The 18,122-nt window shown below is 39.0% G+C and overlaps 1 non-coding gene across 1 annotated transcript; it reads left to right on the top strand.

Moving 5' to 3' along the window:
• Positions 1 to 13,674: 13,674 nt before the first annotated feature.
• On the top strand, positions 13,675 to 13,780 carry LOC140815807 (small nucleolar RNA R71). The gene has a single exon (XR_012114451.1). It is a non-coding gene; the product is annotated as a small nucleolar RNA R71 (small nucleolar RNA).
• Positions 13,781 to 18,122: the final 4,342 nt, after the last annotated feature.

Here is an 18,122-nt window from a genome sequence, read left to right as displayed (position 1 = left end):
AATTAACAAGTTAATTGAAACGCCTAGTTTTAAGCCTTATAAAATTATGTAAAATTAGGGTTAAGCTTAAATAATTATTATAAGTCTAAGTTTTTAATTTGGGAGTTTATAATAAGGTTTGATTTAATTCGAGATTAAAACGCATTAATACGTCACATTTAAAGATTAATTTAATAGTCATCGAATTATGCCAAATAAAAATATGAGAAAATTCATGTAGGCTTAAATAATTATTTGGAACATGTTAGAGTCAATGAAATTAAGAAAAAAGTCAAAATGTGAAATTTTACGTCTAGGGGTAAAACGATCTTTTTACACCTAGAAATTAGTAAACGTCATGGCAGTGCCCGTAATGCTGTTTTATATGCTAATATGATCATTCTCAATGATTATGGATGTTTATATGTTAATATGTCAATTCTATATGTTTATGGATTTTTAAGACGTTAATATGTTTAATGTTTTATGATTTAATATGCTAAAACGTTTATTTTAAATGTTTATTTCAAACAGTTATGATGTAAAAATGTTTATTTTAAAATGTTCATGAATATTTATGATTTTTAATATGTTAGATTACGATTTTTAAATGTCTATGATTTTTATGATTTGAATGTGGGCATTTAAAAGACATGTTGCATGCTTGGTTTCAAAATAAAAAATGATATTTTATACATGTTTTTATTAAGTGATGATAACATGTTGAAGGACGTGAAGGGATTGTGACTACTTCAATATGTTGGAAATATCGTGAGGGTTATGGTACCAGTGGGAGTCCGACGATCGTGTTTCCGTTGATACGAATACGAATATGATGAATATGATTGGAGATGTCGTGAGGGGAGAAGGCCCCAGAGGGAGCCCATTTATGGGAAAAGGCCCTAGAGGGAGCCTCGACGATCGTATTTCCAATGCCATGTTATGTTAATACGTAGGCCAGGGCCCAGTTGACCGGTGAGAGTGTTGCTGGTGTCCCCCGCCGCCCAGTACTGTGGTTTTCTTTAGATGGATCCATCGCACAATACGTTTAAGAATACGAGTCACAATCACGATCTGAATTCAACAAACACGAATATGAACATGAATATGAATATGGATATGAATATGAATATATTTATGTGATATGTTTATGTTTATATGAAAACGTTTTTATGAAAATGTTTTTATGCATCATGAAAATGTTTACTTAAATGTTTAAAGTTTATGCATCATTAAGAAAATGATATTTTAAGTACAAGTATTTTTCACTGTTCTATGTTAACTGTATTACGTATTACTTGTTATCAAAGATAGGACGTGTTGAGTCTTTAGACTCACTAGGTGTGTTGATGCAGGTTATATTAATAATTATGATGTTGGAGGTCTTGACGGGTGATTTTGCTGGACTGTCGGTGCACATAACCCAAGGATCAGCGCTTCTATTTCCGCATTTAAGTTTACGATTTTAAGTTAAAGATTTTTACGACATTTTATTTATGCTTTTGAGGGATTTTTGAGAGGATTAGTATGAGATATTCTTTTCAAATTATTGTTTTTTAAGTTTGGCAAAACAGTAGACGATTTTACGTTTTGAACTATTTCTTTTGATTTTAAAATGCTAGTTGGTTGATATTTTATTTTAAAGGGTAAAATATTTTATAAAAATATTTTCATGTGATGGCTGAAATTTAGAAAAAAAATTTTAAGTACTTTTAAAAACAATAAAAAGGACAGACGTTTCAAATCTTATTCTCAGAAGATGAATCGTCCAGTATAATGATTGCGTCTCTTCTGTTGCGTTGAGTTCTGGCTATAAATAAGAATAACATGGTTTGTTAAAAATTATCAACAAGTAGATATTATCTAAGCAAGAATGACAGGATCAAGTAGTTCAAAGTGTCCAGACATGGCAGATATGTTCACGCAGTCGGCTTTGGAGACTCGAAAGAAGGCCATGGAGGATGAAGTTTTTGAGAAGATTCTCCTATTTTGGCTTAAGCTTCAGGACTTCCTATCCTTCCAGCAGGGGGGATCAGTTGATACTCCTAAAAGGGTGGCAACTATGAGGAAGTTTCGGCAGGGCCCTCGTGTCGCTGACATTTTCACGAATGAAAGTGTCTACCTTCTGATGCTTATCAAAGAGAGGAAGACTCTGAAAAATATTGCTATTTCAGATGGCTTCCTAAAGGCTTCCACAGTGGATATAACCACTCAAGGTCTGCAGTCAAAAAAGATACTGTCAATGTACGCTCCTCTTATAATATATAAAATTTTTATTTTGTTTATCATTTCTTTTATACTTTTCTGTAAGCAAACTGACATTAATCGCATAATACTAAATGATAATATGAACTTACAGTTGACTAATTTAGCAATTACTTCTAAATAAAGGATTAACTAATGGTAATTAACAAAAGAATAATGTTAAGATATTATTAAGTCAAATCAATTAAGCCAAGTATATTTCGAAAATGAGAAAACTTAGTCTCTGGTAATGGATTGATGAAGATATCTGCAGCTTGTGTTCAGTTGACACATATTCCAGTCTGATAGCTTTATTCGGAGCATGATCTCTGATGAAGTGATGTCTGACATCAATGTGCTTGGTCCTTGAGTGAAGAACTGGATTGTAAGTTATTACAATCGTGCTTGTATTATCACAAAATATTGGAGATTCTTTAGCATCAACTACATAATCTTTCCGTTGTTGCTGAATCCAGAGCAGTTGGGCACAGTAACTTCCAGCAGCAAGGTATTATGCTTCAGTTGTGGAAGTAGCTATGGATGTTTGCTTTTTGCTGAACCATGAGATTAGTCTGTCTCCTAGAAACTGACAAGATCCACTAGTGCTTTTACGATCTAGCTTACATCCTGCATAATCTGCATCTGAATATCCAACTAAATTGAAAGAAGAGTCTTTAGCGTACCATAATCCCACATTTTGAGTGCCTTTTAGATATTTTAAAATTCTTTTGGAAACTGAAAAATGCGATTGCTTAGGATTTGCTTGAAATCTAGCACATATGCAAACAACAAATATAATATCAGGACGACTAGCAGTTAGGCATAATAATGAAACTATTAAACATCTATATAGTGTTGTCTCAACTGATATTCCCCCTTGATCATTGTCCAATTTGACTGATGAAATCATGGGTGTGCTTGCAGCTGAACATGTTTCCATACCAAATTTCTTCAGCAAATCCTTCGTGTATTTGGTCTGACTGATAAAAATACTAGTCTCCAGTTGTTTCACTTGCAGATCGAGGAAAAATGTCATTTCTCTCATCATACTCATTTCAAATTTGTCCTGCATTAACCCGGCAAATTTCTCGCATAATTTGGGGTTAGTTAACCCAAAAATAATATCATCAACATATATTTGCACAAGTAAAATGTGATCATTCTTAGAAAATTTGAACAAAGTCTTGTCAACTGATCCAACAGTAAAATCATGATCAGTTAAGAATTTTGAAAGTGTCTCATACCAAGCTCTTGGATATTGTTTAAGACCATATAAAGCTTTGTTTAAATCATAGACATGATCAGGAAAAGAGTGATTGATAAAACCTGGAGGTTGTTCAACATAAACTTCTTCTTGCAACTGACCATTCAGAAATGCACTTTTGACATCCATTTGGTAGACTTTAAAGTTCTTGAAAGATGCATAGGCAAGGAACATTCTGATTGCTTCCAGTCTTGAAATTGGTGCATACGTTTCATCGTAGTCAATTCCTTCTTCCTGTCTATATCCTTGTGCTACAAGTCTTGCTTTGTTGCGTGCAACTGAACCATCTTCGTTCAGTTTATTCTGAATACCCACTTTGTACCTATAATTATTTTACAAACTATTCTTGGAACTAAGTTCCAGACATTGTTATGGGTAAACTGATTTAGCTCTTCTTACATTGCATTTATCCAGTTAGGATCAGCAAGAGCTTCGTCAATTTTCTTTGGTTCTAGTTGTGAGACAAAAGCAGAATGAATGAACAGATTAAGCATTTGATTTCTAGTTCTTACCGGGTCAGATGGATTACCTATCAACAATTCTGGAGGATGTGATTTCTTTCATCTGAGCTCAGTGTTTGTTGCTTCTATATCAGTAACTGCTTCTGTTGGCAGCTAAATATTTTCAGTGTCAGTTGGAGCTGTATTAGTTATTAACTGAATGTTTTCAATAGGCTCCACCAATTGATTATCAGGAACAGCTTCTTGTTCAACAGATTGATCTGGTATTTCTGGTTCTGGTGTTTGAAGGATGTTTTGATTGGTATGATTTTCTTCTTCATTATCATCCTCCAACTTGGTATCTGTGAATCGATCAACTAGCTCAACTGGATCAGTTGGCTTGTCAGTTAGTACAGATTTATCAAACACAGCATGAATTGATTCTTCAACATTTAAAGTGTTTTTGTTGAAGACTCTATAAGCTTTACTAACTGATGAATATCCAAGGAATATTCCTTCTGTAGATTTAGCATCAAAAGCTTTTAACTGATTTTTACCATTTTCAAGAATAAAGCATTTGAAGCCGAATATTTTGAAGTATGACACTTTGCTTTTTCTTCCATGCCAGATTTTATATGGTGTTTTCACATGATTCTTGTTAATCATTGATCTGTGATCGACCAAAACTTGCACAGTAAAATCCCCAATAAAAATATGATTTTGTATACTCAAAATTAATCGCAAGTGCACGATGTCAAGTAATAATATAGTGTACAAGAGTACGAGTATCGTTCCACTGAAGAATGTGTTTAAAAATTATTATTTTCATTTATTTAACATTTAGCAACGAAAATTGAGTTGTGTGATTATTCCTACTATACTCAAATAAATATTCAATTAAAATGATTCAACAAGTAATGAATGAGAATTTAATCTAAAATGTTGAGTTAAAATTCAATGAGAAATGGATTTGTTGGGAATCTCGGTTCACCTACCCCTCGTTTATTAATTAATTCGTTCGATCTTGATCTACGCTTCCGACAAGATTTCCTAATCTATTGAACATACTCTCTCGAGCTATGCTAAACTAATTCAACTCAATGAAGTAATTAAATGTCTTTAATTATTTATCAAGAGCAAACCGCATTTCGATCTATGAAATCCCCTAGTTTTCGACCCTAAGGACTATGACTATCGGCACGTATCCAATTTCATATATCTATGTAAATTGTAGATCCGTGGATTATACTACTCGATCCTATCACTCGTTATTCTCTCGAACTCACTCGTGATATGAAAACGTCGTTAAAGTTAGCTACGCTTTAATGACACAGTGAAACAATAGTAAAATCAAGAATAACGCGCAATCGAAATATAAATTAATTCAATTCAACGTTCGGGGTAGGATCCCCTTTAATCCCAACAAATAATGAAGTTTAGCTACTAGAATTCATAATTGAAAATCACAAACAAATTTCAAATGATAAAACTAAATAAGAAATACTAGAGTTGACGAAAAACGCGAAGAACGACTGCCCGGAAAACTTCAAATCTTCAATCCAAGCGCAAAGTTCTCTCCAAACTTGCGGCGGCTCAAGAACAATCTCTGAATCTCTCTGAATGCCCCCAAAAAGTCGTCCAAAATCCTTCCATATCACTCCCCTCCCGAAATTAAGGAATGGAATCGAGCTTGATATTTTCCAAAAATAGGTGGCGCTCAGGCGGTAGAAAAGTACCGCTCGAGCGCCACACCTTCTGTAAAATCTCTTGGAATGTGCGGCATTCGCGCTCGGGCGGTAAATAATTACCGCTCGAGCGCCAACCTTTCTGTAGAATTTCTCGGCCTTTCACCTCTCGCGCTCGGGCGGCTACTATTTCACCGTCCCGAGCGCCAACTCTTCTGCCCTTTTTGTCTTCACTTGGCACTTGGCTCTGATTTTAGTTCTTCCGGCCGTTTTTCCTGCAAATTAATCACCCAATAGTGAGATATGATAATATGAGATTGATTACTCTAAAATGAACAAAATGTAAATGAAATGCATGCATGCACAATGCAAACACAACTAAAACTAATGCAATAAAACGCGTAAAAACCAGTCCTATCAACCCCCTCATACTAACCTTTTGCTTGCCCTCAAGCAAAATAGGTTATAAACCACAATCAAAACACGAAACAAACACAAAAGGGAGGGTACTGAAACAACTAAAATGATGGTGAAGTAGCGAACAGGTATCTCCTGCCTCAGCGGGTGTGTGAACCACATCCAATTAGTCAAATCACAACATTCATCAATAACCCTTTTTAAAGCACCTTATAGCATTTTGATTTGACCAAAAAGTGTGGTCGTGTGTGTGCCGTGGGTCTCACTAGCTCGTGCTTCAGACAGTTTTGTTTGCAAATCATGTGAGTCACCAAATCGACAATTCAATGCAAGTTTTCCTATCCTGAGTTCTATTTCTAGTTGCGACCAACAAGTGAACACAAATCGGCAAAATTTCGAGGTTGTACCACAGGAAGTAGGGAGTCAATATCATGAGATTTCAAACGGCTCAACAAATGGGACGTACACTGATCATTTTCATTATGCACTTGTCAGAATTTTTTCTGACATTCCTCAACGCCTTACATCTCCATCTATTTAGCCTTGGGATAGGATTTCATCCCTTTTTGGCTCCCCCACACCTTACATCCCCTTTTTTCATTCACAACACTATATATATATATTTTTATTTTTTTTATTTTTTTTAGTGCATAATTTTCTCAAGTGTACTACCTAGGTTTTGAGAATATGGAACGTTTGTTTATTTGGCTTAGGGATAACTCTTGAGGTATTGTGCACAATTGAGACGAAAATTATTTCGGTGGACTCAAGTGATCTAGTCTACTTCATGTCACTGGTCGGTCACGACTGTCAACAAAAATTCACTCAAGTTAGACTTGCATCTCATGTTTTTTCAGTTTCTCCCACAGATTCTTAAACTCGACTGTCGTTTACACTACTAATACACCCACTATGTGCGCATAGAAAAATTTTCAATTCACTGGGGTATTCATAACGAGTGATAGGACTAAGTAATATGCAGTTCGCTTAACCCAAAATCATCACAGGCTACCAATTGACTAATGTCACCATCACTGAACTCATGCAAGACAAATACGAATGCAAACAAATAAGAAGACGTACGACGACCCCCTCATACTAGACATGTGCAATGTCCCCATTGCACAAAAGACTCAAAACACAGAAATGCAAACACAAATGCAGACTAATAAACATGAAAGCTAATAAACATGCTAGACTGAAACAACGATAAGAAAGAAAACAGAAAGCGGTAAAGAAATAAAAGTGAGAAGTAGGGGAAACAGTAAACTCCCCTGATCACTGCTCCTCCTCATCCTGCTCCGGTGGTTGCACTCCTGCGGCCCCCCCATGCTGAGAATAATCATACTGGAACTGGAATGGGGGAGGAGGTAGCGGAGTCGGTGCCGTGCACAAGCAAAGTGCGCATCATGGAGTCAAGGTGAGACAAATGGTCCGTGACGTAAGAGTTGAACTGACTCTGATGCGCTTGGAAGGCGAGATTTTCATCCATCTTATCATTTTGAGTTCGCCTGCGGGGTTGTGGTGGAAGGCGGCGTGGGACGGCAGTGCTAGATCCACCGGCTTCCTCCTCCTGAGTGGGGAAGTCTGCCCGTCGTTTCGCTCTTTTTCTTTGTTCATCCTCTGAAAAATTGGCTTCATCGGTTGAAGCCACTCCTCGTCGTCCCTGAAGTGCACCCCGGCTCGTGCACGCAATTCGGAAATAATGGTCGGGAAGAAAAGACCGATGTGGCTGTTGTGGGCACTCAGCATGATCTGAGAGGTTATAAGTCGGCCCACATTGATGTTGTATCCTTGGGTCAACGCAAACAGTAGCACCGCTCTTTCCTTTTGAACCTCGCTCTTATGCGAGACTGGCATCATCCGCCGGGCCACAAATAAATACCACATGGCAGCAGTGGTGCGCAAATACTTCTCGTCGAAACAACTCGGGGGTCCCCCTAGTGGTTTCCATGTAGCCCCCGGAAGACACAAAGTCTCGATAATCTCAGTGTAATTGGGCTCAACAATCAATGCCTGGTAGTTGGAGTCGTCCACCTCCGCTGTTTCTAGAAGGCCGTTAATCGTGGCCGAATAAAACGGTACAAGCTTGCCTCTCACAAAAGCTCTCCCATCAGTGCGCTCACAAGCATTTGCATAAAACTCCCTAACTACCGACACCACTGCAGCTTGAGGGTGCTCACTAAATTTTTCCCATCCCCTTCGATCCAAGTCCACAAGGGGCTCTAAATATCTATCCTCAAATTGGCGACGAAATCCCCTTTCGGGAATGGGGTTTCGGTGAATCTTTGCATGATCATATCTAGCCCGAGCCTCCGCACTCACGAAGCGGGTTCTATCAAACGAAGAAGAGGAAGAGGAAGAACCGGGGTTACCTCTTTGCTTCTTGGGAGCCATGGGATTGAAGGGTGGAAGATGATGCCTTGAATTGGAGAAAAGTGTTCTTGCTTCCTAAGGGAGAGTGTGCCTTGCCTCCGGAAAAATGAGTGGAGATTGTGGTGCCTGCACAAGAAAATCAAAAAGGGGGTGGGGGAGAGTTAGGGATTTGGGGAGATAATTTGGGGAAAATTTCGTGCAGAATGAAGAAAGAGGGAGGGGAGATCGAGTTTTAAAAACTGTCGCGCTCGAGCGGTAGAAAACTACCGCTCGAGCGCGAACCTCTCTGGAGTTTTTGTCCAGAGGTAAGCGCTCGCGCTCGGGAGGTAGAAAACTACCGCTCGAGTGCCAACCTCTCGGGAATTATTACCCCGAGGTAGACGTTCGCGCTCGGGCGGTAAAGAATTACCGCTCGAGCGCGAACCTCTCTGCCTATTTCAAAACTTTTTTTTTAAAAAAAAAAACAAGAATAAAATAAAACAAAAGCAAGAGAAAATAACTAAATTGACACGAAAGAAAATCTAAATCAAATGCGAGAGAAGGGGAAGAGAATAGTTCTCAATTTATAGTCGAGAGCTTGACTGTCGGTCTGTCTCAGTTTGGAATGTCTTGGAACCGGGTGATTCCAAGTTGTGGCTCAATTGTGCCACCCATGTAGTGCTTCAGGCGCTGGGCATTGACCGTAAATGTCCCATCCTTCCCATCTTTCAATTCTGCCGCTCCCGATGGATAAACTTTCGAGATCACGAATGGACCAGACCATCTCAACTTCAATTTTCCGGGAAAAAGTCGCAACCGGGAGTTGTAGAGTAGGACACTTTCACCTTCTTTGAATTCTCTCTCGATGATCCGCTTGTCATGGGCTTTCTTCATCTTTTCCTTGTAGGTTAGTGCGAGATCATATGCTAGATTTCGGAATTCCTCCAACTGATCTAGTTGAAGCAAACGTCGTTCACCTGCATCAGTAAAGTTCAAGTTTAGTGCTTTTGTTGCCCAATATGCCCGATGCTCTAACTCTACAGGTAAGTGACATGCTTTACCAAACAATAATCTGTACGGTGTCGTGCCTATTGGTGTTTTGAAAGCAGTCCTATATGCCCAAAGAGCATCATCTAACCTCACCGACCAATCTTTCCTACTGACACCTACCACTTTTTCCAGAATCCGCTTAATTTCTCAGTTAGACACTTCCACTTGACCACTCGTCTGGGGATGATAAGGGGTAGATATCTTATGTGTGACACCGTATTTGCTCAAAAGTTTTTCAAAAAGTTTGTTGCAAAAATCCGTGCCACCATCACTAATGATTGCTCGTGGTGTTCCAAATCGGTTAAAAATGTTTTTCTTTAAAAATTTTAGGGCCACTTGAGCATCATTAGTGGCATACGCTTCCGCCTCTACCCACTTAGACACATAATCCACCGCAACCAAGATGTATTTTTTCGTGAAAGAACTAGGAAACGGTCCCATGAAGTCTATCCCCCACACATCAAAAACCTCACACTCAATGATATTATTTAAAGGCATTTCATGACGGTTAGAGATGTTACCTGATCGCTGGCATTTATCACAATGTAGCACATAAGAACGAGCATCTTTAAAGAGAGTTGGCCAATAAAAGCCACATTCAAGTACCTTGGATGCCGTCCTTGTTGGTCCGAAATGACCACCTACCTCACGGTCATGGCAATGGTTGAGAATTTGATCAAACTCTTCCTCCGCAACACACCGTCTTATCATGGAATCTGCACAAATTTTAAACAAAAACGGTTCCTCCCAAAAATAGTATTTCACGTCAGAAAAGAATTTCTTTCGTTGGTGAAACGATAGGTTCGGTGGAGGTGTGCCTGTGACAAGAAAGTTAGCGAAATTTGCATACCATGGACAATATTTCATCTCAAATAGTTGCTCGTCAGGAAACCAATCATTAATAGCTTGATCTACACAGTCAGTACAAACAAGCTCTAGTCTAGATAAATGATCCGCCACCACATTCTCAACACCTTTCTTATCTTTTATTTCCAAATCAAACTCTTGTAACAGTAAGATCCACCGAAGTAAGCGTGGCTTTGCATCTTTTTTAGCAAGCAAATATTTCAGTGCAGAGTGGTATGTGTAAATAATGACTTTTGACAAAACAAGATATGCATGAAACTTATCAAGTGCAAACACTACTGCAAGTAACTCTTTTTTAGTGGTGGCATAATTTAATTGTGCTTCGTCTAGAGTCTTACTTGCATAGTATATAGTGTGGAATACCTTGTTCCGTCTTTGGCCGAGGACAGCACCAACCGCAGCATCACTGGCATCGCACATGATCTCGAAGGGCAGTCCCAATCCGGTGCCACCAAGACAGGAGCCGTCACCAATCGCTCCTTTAAATCCTCGTATGCCTGCAAACAGTTAGAATTAAAATCAAAGGGCATATCTTTCATAAGTAGAGAAGATAGAGGTTTGGCAACTTTAGAAAAATCTTTGATGAACCGCCGATAGAAACCGGCGTGGCCTAAAAAACTTCTAACTCCCTTTACTGAGGCTGGTGGTGGTAGGTTCTTTATGACTTCAATTTTTGCCTTGTCCACCTCAATTCCTTGCTCCGAAACCTTGTGCCCTAAAACAATTCCCTCTTGTACCATGAAATGGCACTTTTCCCAATTGAGCACCAAGTTCGTCTCCTCGCATCTTCTCAACACGGATCTCAAATTTTGCAAGCACTCATCAAATGTTGCACCAAAGATAGAAAAATCATCCATAAATATTTCAAGAAAGGTTTCAATCATATCATGGAATATAGCAGTCATACAGAGCTGAAATGTAGCAGGTGCATTACAAAGACCAAAAGGCATTCGGCGAAAAGCAAACGTGCCATAAGGACAAGTGAAAGTGGTTTTCTCTTGGTCCTCAGGTGCAATTGTGATTTGATTATACCCCGAATACCCATCTAGAAAACAATAAAATTCATGCCCCGCTAATCTCTCCAACATTTGATCAATAAAGGGAAGGGGAAAATGGTCCTTACGGGTGGCATCATTCAACTTCCTATAGTCAATACACACTCTCCACCCCGTAACAGTTCTAGTGGGAATAAGTTCATTCTTTTCATTGGTGATCACCGTAATCCCACCTTTCTTAGGCACACATTGAACCGGACTTACCCAAGCACTATCGGAAATAGGGTAGATAATACCTGAATCGAGAAGCTTAATAGTTTCAGCTTTCACTACCTCTTGCATCTTTGGATTTAGTCGTCTTTGAGGTTGCACGAGAGGTGAGTACTTTTCTTCCATCAAGATTTTATGCATGCATATCGATGGACTGATTCCGTTGATGTCTGCCACCTTCCAAGCGAATGCACTTTTGTGCTCTTTGAGAACTTGCAACAATTTGTCCTCCATACATTTGTCAAAGCAGCAAAAATAATGACAGGCAACGTGTTATTCTTACCTAGGAATACGTACTTTAAGTGCGGAGGTAAGGGTTTGAGTTCAAGCGTCGGTGGCTCCTCGATGCTCGACTTTGGAGGGATCAAATCTCTGCGCTCTCCTAGATCTTCCAGTTTCATCCTCATCGGCCTTCTCCATGGATGGTTGTCATTGAAGTATGCTACTATTTCAGCTTTTTCTTCATCCAATTCCTCTTCTCCCAATTCAGTAGTGATGGTGGTCTCCAAAGGGTCCCTAAAGCATCCTGCACATAGTGAGACACAAGAGAGTCAAAAGCATAAATTCTAAAACAACTATCAGAATGCAGTGTGTGCTTAAGTGCATTAAAAACATCAAAAGTAATCTCTTCCTCGCCCACTCTCAATCTCAACTTCCCTTCTTGCACATCAATCAGTGTCTTGCCAGTTGCAAGGAACGGTCTCCCCAAAATTAGAGTCATCTCTGTATCCTCCTCCATGTCGAGAACCATGAAATCCGCAGGAAAGATGAATTTGTCCACTTTCACTAGCACATCCTCAATCACTCCGCGGGGGTACTTGACAGATCTGTCAGCCAGTTGCAAGGACATCCTCGTCGGCTTAGGCTCTCCCAACCCGAGTTTCCTAAACACAGACAATGGCATAAGATTAATACTTGCACCAAGATCACATAACGCTTTATGAAAAACAACATCACCAATCATGCAAGGAATAGAAAAACTCCCTGGGTCTTTGATTTTCGGTGGGATTTTGTTTTGCACCAAAGCGGAGCAATTTTCAGTTAAGTTCACTGTCATGTGATCCTCCAACTTCCTCTTATTTGCTAAAATATCCTTCAAAAATTTAGCATAACTAGGCATTTGCATTAAAGCATCGGCGAAGGGAATATTGATATGCAATTTTTTAAACACCTCGAGAAACTTACCGAATTGTGCATCTATTTTTGCTTTTTTCAATGCTGCAGGGAAAGGTGGAGGAATAACAATTTTAGGTTGTGTAGTGGGTGCTAGTGTAGAGTTAGAAGACTTACCTTTTGATGCCTCAGTCGGTTCATCCAGTATTTGAATTTTTTCCTTTCCCTTCGACTCCAAAATTTTCCCACTCTTCAACTCAATGGCCTTCACTTGCTCTTTTGTATTAGTCTCGGTATTACTTGGCAAGGTGCCCGGCTCTCTACTTGCTATCATCTTGGCCAACTGTCCAATTTGATTCTCGAGCCCTTTTATCGATGCATCTTGGTTTTGAAGTCTAGTTTCAGTGGATGAAATAAACTTAGACATCATTTGCTCCAAGTTGGACTTTTCTTCTCTAGTAGGATCGGATCTGTACATCGGTTGTTTCCCATATTGTTGTCCTCCTTGCGGTCTATTCTGACTGTTTTGACCGCCCCATGAGAAGTTGGGATGTTGCCTCCACCCAGGATTGAATGTGTTCGAATAAGGGTCATGCCTTGGGCGGTTTTGGACTCCCACTTGGTTCACTGGTGCCTCATTTTGCACATAGAATGGATTGTCATCTTGACAGTCCTTCGCATAGTGTTCCCCTCCACACTTTTCACAGAATATCTCTTGAAGACGCATCGCCGTGCCACCCACATTCAAGCCGTCTATTTTCCTATTTAAAGCATCAAGTTGTGCAGTAATAGCAGAAAAATCAGTTACCTGGTGAACTCCTGCACTTCTCCGATGGTTGTTCCTGTCAGATTGACTAGCAGCCATCTCCTCCAACAATTCATATCCTTCCTCCGCGGTCTTTCTCAACAGGTTTCCACAAGCAGCCGCATCTATCATAGTACGGTTAGGAGTAAGCAAACCATAATAAAATGTTTGAACGACTCACCCAAGTGGTAACTCGTGATGTGGGCATCTTCGTAGTAGATCCTTGAAGCGTTCCCATGCCTCATATAGAGATTCCTGATCAAATTGAGCAAATGTTGTAATGTCTGCCCGCAGCTTCATGGTCTTGGAGGGAGGGAAGTATTTGATGAGAAAAGCTTTCGCCACGTCGTCCCACGTAGCGATCGAACCTACAGGCAAACAATTTAACCACGCTTTAGCTTTATCACGTAAGGAGAAAGGAAATAAACGCAACCTAACAGCATCATCAGAAACTCCATTGAATTTAAAAGTATCGCAAATTTCAAGAAAATCTGCGATGTGCGTGTTTGGATCATCTACTGCAGTTCTTCCGAATTGGACTGTGTTCTGAATCATATGGATTATGGCTGGCTTGATTTCAAAGTGATTTGCCCGCACGATAGGCCTCACAATGCTAGGTCGTGCACCCTCCAAAGAAGGTTGGGCATACTCTAGCATCGGTATGCGGCGTGGCATCTCAACTTGTCTATTTTCACGTTGTTCCTCTCCACGTTCTTGCTCGTGTCTCTCCATCAGTTCTTTAAGTCTTTGTTGTTGTCTTCGCCTTCGGAAAGTTCTTTCAATTACAGGATCAAACTCAAGCTCCACGTCAAGTGACTTTGGCATGCACTAGACAGGATATCTGAAATAAAATATGGAGTGTTAGCTCAAGATAAATAAAATAATGCTAAAGAAAATAACTAAAAATAAAATTGTAGATTAACAGTCCCCGGCAACGGCGCCAAAAACTTGATCGAGCAAAACTTGCACAGTAAAATCCCCAATAAAAATATGATTTTGTATGCTCAAAATTAATCGCAAGTGTACGATGTCAAGTAATAATATAGTGTACAAGAGTACGAGTATCGTTCCACTGAATACTGTGTTTAACAATTATTATTTTCATTTATTTAACATTTAGCAACGAAAATTGAGTTGTGTGATTATTCCTACTATACTCAAATAAATATGCAATTAAAATGATTCAACAAGTAATGAATGAGAATTTAATCTAAAATGTTGAGTTAAAATTCAATGAGAAATGGATTTGTTGGGAATCTCGGTTCACCTACCCCTCGTTTATTAATTAATTCGTTCGATCGTGATCTACGCTTCCGACAAGATTTCCTAATCTATTGAACATACTCTCTCGAGCTATGCCAAACTAATTCTACTCAATGAAGTAATTAAATGTCTTTAATTATTTATCAAGAGCAAACCGCATTTCGATCTATGAAATCCCCTAGTTTTCGACCCTAAGGACTATGACTATCGGCACGTATCCAATTTCATATATCTATGTAAATTGTAGATCCGCTGATTATACTACTCGATCCTATCACTCGTTATTCTCTCGAACTCACTCGTGACATAAAAACGTCGTTAAAGTTAGCTACGCTTTAATGACACAGTGAAACAGTAGTAAAATCAAGAATAACGCGCAATCGAAATATAAATTAATTCAATTCAACGTTCGGGGTAGGATCCCCTTTAATCCCAACAAATAATAAAGTTTAGCTACTAGAATTCTTAATTGAAAATCAACAAAACAAAGTTCAAATGATAAAACTAAATAAGAAATACTATAGTTGACGAAAAACGCGAAGAACGACGCCCGGAAAACTTCAAATCTTCAATCCAAGCGCAAAGTGCTCTCCAAACTTGCGGCGGCTCAAGAACAATCTCTGAATCTCTCTGAATGCCCCCAAAAAGTCGTCCAAAATCCTTCCATATCACTCCCCTCCTGAAATTAAGGAATGGAATCGAGCTTGATATTTTTCAAAAATAGGTGGCGCTCAGGCGGTAGAAAAGTACCGCTCGAGCACCACACCTTCTGTAAAATCTCTTGGAATGTGCGGCATTCGCGCTCGGGCGGTAAAGAATTACCGCTCGAGCGCCAACCTTTCTGTAGAATTTCTCGGCCTTTCACCTCTCACGCTCGGGCGGTACAATTTCACCGCCCGAGCGCCAACTCTTCTGCCCTTTTTGTCTTCACTTGGCACTTGGCTCCGATTTTAGTTCTTCCGGCCGTTTTTCCTGCAAATTAATCACCCAATAGTGAGATATGATTATATGCGATTGATTACTCTAAAATGAACAAAATGTAAATGAAATGCATGCTTGCACAATGCAAACACAACTAAAACTAATGCAATAAAACGCGTAAAAACCAATCCTATCAATCTGTTTTGAGTGTAACATGCAGTGGTTACTGCTTCTGCCAAAAACCTTTGAGAAATACCAAAATCAGCAAGCATTGTTCTAGCAGCTTCTTTAAGAGTCTCCTTCTCTCAGCTACACCATTTTGCTGAGGGGTTCTAGCAGCTGAGAGCTCATGCTTGATTCCAGTATTCTCTAAAAATGTTGAAAGAATTTGATTGATGAATTCAATCCCTCGATCAGACCTTATTCGATCAATCCCAACTTATTTTTCATTTAATAATCTTTTAAAGAGCTTAATCAATTGTGCAGCAGTTTGGTCTTTGGATTTGAGAAAAAATGACCCAAGTAAATCTTGAAAAATCATCCACAACTACTAAGGTGTATTTCATTCCCCTTAAACTCAGGACTGGTGTTGGACCAAAAAGATCCATGTGCAACAGTTCTAAACATCGGGAAGATGATTTATAACCTCTGTTTTTAAATGAAGATCTTACTTGTTTACCAAACTGACATGCTGAACAAATTTTATCTTTTGAAAAATCTATTTTGGGTAAACCAGTTACAAGATCATGGTTACTTAGATAGGCAATAGATTTGAAGTTTAAGTGATTCAATCTCTTATGCCACAGTCAGGTTTTAGATGATTTGGAAGCAATGTAACAAACTAGTGCATAAGGTTGATCTTTCCAACTGACTTTGTAAGTGTTTTCACAACGATTGCCAGTCAGGATGACCTCATCAGTTGAATTCTTGACTGAACAAGAATGTTTGTCAAATTGAACTGAGAATCCATTCTCGCATAACTGACTAATGCTAATCAAGTTATACTTCAAATTTTCTACTAGTAGAATATCTTTGACAGTAAAATTACCATGGATAAGCTTACCCTTACCCATAGTTTTACCTTCGGAATTGTCTCCAGAGCTGATGTTTGGTCATGTGCATATGACTAGTTGGGATAGTAGACTTGTATCCCTTGTCATGTGCCTTGAGCAGCCACTGTCTAAATACCAAGTGGATTCCTTGTTTATACCTGTTTTGAAGCCTAAACCAGTTTTATCATCAACTGATTTTTTAGAATTTTGCATTTCCGTTAATGCAACTGAGGATTTGTTCCAAGCTTGAATTAGTTCAGTATGTTTTGACATTTCAGTTTTTAACTGACATATCAAAACTTGGTTATTAATCATCTCAGATTTTTGCATTGCAATCTCCATTTTTAAACTCAACACTTCAACTGACTCATCAGTTTCAGTTTGTTTTTATTGGGATAATTGCTCAGTTCTGATTTTTTCGAATGATCGAGAAAGTTTGTGATACTCATTTACCATGTCATGTAATGTGATAATGAGTTCCTCACGAGTGAAATCAGTGGAGCTAAATTCAAATACCTGTTAATTTTCTGACTCATGTTCAGCATCAGTTGCCATCAAGCATTTAACTTCTTCTTCATCCTCACTTGAGCTGTATGAGGTTTCAAGTTCTGACTCCTCACTGTATGTTTCAGCCCACTTGAATTTGCCTTCCTCAGCTAAAAGTACCTCATATTTCTTTTCACCGACTTCTTGTCATCCTCGGTTCTTCTCTTATGCTCATAGGACTTCTTCCCTCTTTCAGCTGAGCCTCGACTATCCTTCCTTGGTTTGGGACAGTCAGCAATGTAGTGACAAGTTTTGCCACAGTTGTAACAAGTATAGGGTTCTTCTTTGGAGTAGTTTTTCTGATACTGTTTCTGGAAATTTCCTTGATTTCTTCTCATAAACTTTCCAAACTTTCTGACAAACAATGACATTGCGTCATTGCTTATTTGATCAGCAGATTTTTCAACTGAACCAGTTGGTTCCAGTCTAACAGTAGTTAAAGCAGTTGTGGCCGTTGGGGTAGAAGGTTCCCCTTCTCTGTTTTATAGTTCAAACTCGTAGGCCTTTAGATCAGCAAACAAGTCATGAAGTTCGACCTTGTTCAGGTCCTTTTACTCCCTCATTTCCATGGTCTTGACATCCCATTCTTTGGGAAGGCCCCTGACAACTTTCAGTGTTACCTCTTTATTGGAAACACTTTTCCAAGTGCATTTCGCTCATTGACAATGTCACTGACTCTTTCATTATATTCATGCATTGTTTCTCCAGACTTCATCTTGATGTTGTCAAATTTTTGAACAGCAACTGATAGCTTGTTCTCCTTAGTTTGCTCATTCCCTTCACAGAGTTGGATTAGTTTCTCCCATAATTCTTTGGCGGTTTTGCACATTTTGATTTTGCTGAAAGTTAATTTATC

Source organism: Primulina eburnea, chromosome 15, assembly GCF_022965805.1.
Source record: "Primulina eburnea isolate SZY01 chromosome 15, ASM2296580v1, whole genome shotgun sequence".
Taxonomy (NCBI): Eukaryota; Viridiplantae; Streptophyta; class Magnoliopsida; order Lamiales; family Gesneriaceae; genus Primulina; species Primulina eburnea.
The sequence above is the reverse complement of the archived record's forward strand: the minus strand, read 5'-3'. Positions and strand labels throughout refer to the sequence as shown.